The sequence below is a fragment of the Triticum aestivum genome, chromosome 5B (genome assembly GCF_018294505.1).
Source record: "Triticum aestivum cultivar Chinese Spring chromosome 5B, IWGSC CS RefSeq v2.1, whole genome shotgun sequence".
Classification (NCBI taxonomy): Eukaryota; Viridiplantae; Streptophyta; class Magnoliopsida; order Poales; family Poaceae; genus Triticum; species Triticum aestivum.
In genome coordinates, this window is record NC_057807.1 from 186,990,316 (window position 1) to 186,994,280 (window position 3,965).

Sequence of the window (3,965 nt, forward strand, 5' to 3'; positions counted from 1 at the left end):
AAAGGCTTAGTAAAATCGCTAGGGGCTAGCGAAACCCTTGACGCCTTCTCACCTCCTGCTCCTCCCGCCGCGATCGACCGCGACGGTTCAGTTCGTTCAACAGCAGCGGCAGATCACCGGGCAATCCACGGAAGGACGGCAATCCACGGCGCCTCCTCCTAGCAGATTGTGGCTTGTCTTCCAAATTCTAATTAGGAGAGGAATTGAGGTGAGTTTAGGGCTTAGTCTTGTGCAGCTGCACGCACAAGAATGAGTAATTTGGGGATTCTAATTTCGGCATGTAATTTGCAGCGACATGTGTAATTAAAGAATCTATCACCCCGAGCAGGTTGATTGAAGGAATATCGATCTCCACTTGGCACAGGTATTGTCACTTTTGTTGTCGACACATCTAACCTGACCATTGTTAGTTAGTTCATTCAATCATTCCAAATCATCCAACTTTAATCTTATGTTATTAATTTCAGATATGAGGAGGTTTTTGGTTCCTAGAGCAAGCATTGAGAATGCAAGTGCTGTGCAGCCGGAATCAGAACAAGACCCTCCTATTCATGTTGCTAACAATAGTGAGTTTAATCCGGACGAAATTCAATCTGATCCCGCACTGAGAAAATAAATTGCTGAATATGCACCACAAATTCAGGACCAAGTTAGGAGGGCATACATATTAAAGGGTCGAACCAAACCAGAATTAGAATTTCGCCGAACGGATTCAAGAGCATTTTCTAAGTCATGGTATGAAAAGTATAACTGGATAGAATATAGCGAGTCCGAGGATGCAGCTTTTTGTTTCTATTGTTTCTTGTTCAAGCAACCTGGAAGGGCTGGACACTTTGGGTTTGAAGTCTTCACCAAAACAGGTTTTAGGGACTGGAAACATGCATATAGAGCCTTACCTGAGCATGTAGGTGGTCTGAATAGTGGTCACAACAATTGTGTTCCGCATTATGATGATTTCAAAAATCAAAGACAAAGTGTGTCAACCAAGTTCGCTCATGAAACTGTGGAATCTCACAGATTATATAAGATTCGCTTGACTTCTTCTCTAGAGTGTGTAAGGTATCTCATAGCACAAGGTTTGTCATTCCGTGGCCATGATGAATCTACTACTTCATTGAACAAGGAAAACTTTCTAGAGATGATAGATTGGTTAAAGGATAGCAATGAAGAAGTAAGAGATGCTTTTGATCGTGGTGGAGAAAACTGCAAGATGACTTCTGGTGAAATACAAAAGGACCTTGCAAGGTGTTGTGCAGAAGAAGTCACCGAAGTGATTATGGGGGAGCTTGGTGATAAAATGTTCTCTGTTCTTATTGATGAGTCACGCGATATATCGGTGAAAAAACAAATGGCAGTAATGTTGAGGTTAGTAACTATCTTTTATTTTTTTTGGGTTCTTTATTTACTTCAATTCTCCGTTCATCCATGATTTATCTATTCATTCTAATTTTTTGTAGGTATGTGAATGAAGGGAAGGTTGTGCAACGATTTCTATGTCTGCACCACATCAAAGATACTACATCCGAGTCACTGAAGTTAGCTCTTGTAAAGCTTCTTGATCATTACAAATTATCAATTTCAAGGCTACGAGGGCAAGGATATGACGGTGCTTCAAACATGAGAGGTGAATTTAACGGTTTGCAAAGAAAAATTCTCGAAGAAAACCCTCATTCTTTCTACGTCCATTGCTTTGCCCATAGATTACAGTTGGTTGTGGTTGCCGTTGCTAGTTCTTCTTGCTCATATATTCATGATTTTTTTGAGTACATATCATTGATTGTGACCACAACAACTTCATCTTGCAAGAAGATGGAAGTGTTGGTGGAAGAATCTCACAATGATATTTTGGAAAGGCTTGAGAGGGGTGAGATATCTACAGGAAGAGGCTTGAATCAACAGACTAGTCTTGCTAGACCTGGGGATACTAGATGGGGTTCACATCATAAAACTTTGCTTCGCTTGGACCAAATGTGGGCCTCTGTAACAAAAGTTCTTAGCACGGTTGACGCAAATGGGCGTAATCCGAGCCATGCTGCGGGTTGCATAGAAAAAATGGAGTGCTTCAAATTTGCTCTCGTTTTGAAGTTTATGCTAAAGTTGTTTAGTATAACAAATGAGCTCTCACAACTTTTGCAAAGAAGGGATACAAATATTGTGCTTGCCTTGGAATTAATTCATGATGTTAAACTCCGGTTGGCTACCATGAGAGATAGTGGTTGGGAGAGTATTTTTGATGAGGTCAAACAATTCTGCAATTCCAAAGGTATTCCAGTGCCAAGTATGGATGATGAAATACCAGTTCGAGGTCGCTCGAGGCTAGAGGGAAGGACTATCACTAATCTTCATTATTACAGGGCTGAGATTTTCTATGTCGTTATTGACAAAATATGTGTTGAGATGAATCATCGCTTCAGTGACTCAAACAAAGAGGTAATTGCATGTTTCTCGTGTCTTGATCCCAAGAATTCTTTCTCCAAGTTTGATGTACAGAAGCTTTCTCGGCTAGCTGAAATATATAGTGCCGATTTCTCAAATAGTGATCGTACAATGTTGAGGGACCAACTTGAGACTTTTGTTCTTCATTTGAGAAATCATGCTGCATTTTCTACTTGCAAAGATGTTGAAAGTTTAGCTACAAAAATGGTTGAAACAGAGAAACATTTGGTCTTTCCATTGGTTTACAAGCTCATTGAGTTAGCTTTGCTACTGCCGGTGTCCACGGCATCTGTTGAGAGAGCTTTCTCGGCAATGAAAATTATCAAGTCTAAACTGCGCAGCACGATCAATGATGATTGGTTTAATCACTTGATGATATGCTACAATGAACGTGAAATATGTAAATCACTCGACGATGAAGTTATCACTCAAAGGTTTCAGGCCATGAAAGCTCGAAAAGGGATTTTACCGAGGCATCATTAGTTGGTATGTTTCTTTTCACATGTGAATACGTTTTTACAACTAAACTATAGACTACTAATTCTTACATTTTCCAATTGCAGGGTCTCTTTTTGGGTGCTTGATCGGACATTTGGATATCAAGTATTTTTTCACGAGTACTATCATTTATTGAGATATTAGTTGTTGTATTTAATTTTAGTTTTTATTAAAATTGTGTGTATGAACAATACAATATCGATTGTTTGACTTTGAAACTATTTCGAATTTATCAGTCTCCAGTTTAATGCCTTATAGTTGTATAATTTGTATCCAATTATTCGGTTGCACTTAGCCGGTTCTTTTAGACAGTTTGCAGTCCGCCCCGGCTCCTAATTTTTCCTGGCTCCGCCACTGGCCCAGGTGAGGCGGGCGAGTTGCCAGCAGGTGCACTGCCTCCCCCACCGTTCTTCTTCTTCTTCTGCCAGCGCCCGTTGCCGCCTCCACTGCTACCTCCATGGCCAGAAGTGGAGCCAGAGGTGTGGCCGTAGAGGGCGATATGGGAAGACGATGATGGCGGGAGGTGTTGGGCGAGCTAGTTCTCGCGAAGGAGAAGGAGAGAGCGGGTCTGCAGGAACGTCGGAGCCGGAACCTGCATGGTTACCAACGTCGTAATGTTGGAGAAGCGAGGATTCAACCCACGGAGGCAGTTAAGGACCAAGGTCTGATCCGACACGGGCTGGCCAACGTCAGCAAGCGCATTGGAGAGGGACTTGAGCTTGTGGCAGTACGCGGAGACGGTGAGGTCGCCTTGGACGAGGGCACGGAACTCCGCCTCGAGGTAGATGGCCCGAGTGAGCTAATTATCAAGAAAGAGGTTGCGGGTGAGCGCATAGGCCTCATACGCGGTCTGATCTTGAGCCATGATGATGTCGAGGATGTCATCGCTGATGGAGCCATAGAGCCATGAGCGGACGACATAGTCCAAGCGTGACCACTCGGCGGTGCGGTCGGCGGCGGGAGTGTCGACGGAGACGTGGTTGGTGAGCTCGTACTTGCCAAGAAGAACGCTGATTAGCATGTGCCACTTG

The 3,965-nt window shown here is 43.1% G+C and overlaps 1 pseudogene; it reads left to right on the forward strand.

The window, feature by feature from the left end:
• The first annotated feature begins 469 nt into the window (after nt 1-469).
• On the forward strand, nt 470-2,919 carry LOC123114719 (zinc finger MYM-type protein 1-like; annotated as a pseudogene).
• The last annotated feature ends 1,046 nt before the right edge of the window (nt 2,920-3,965 follow it).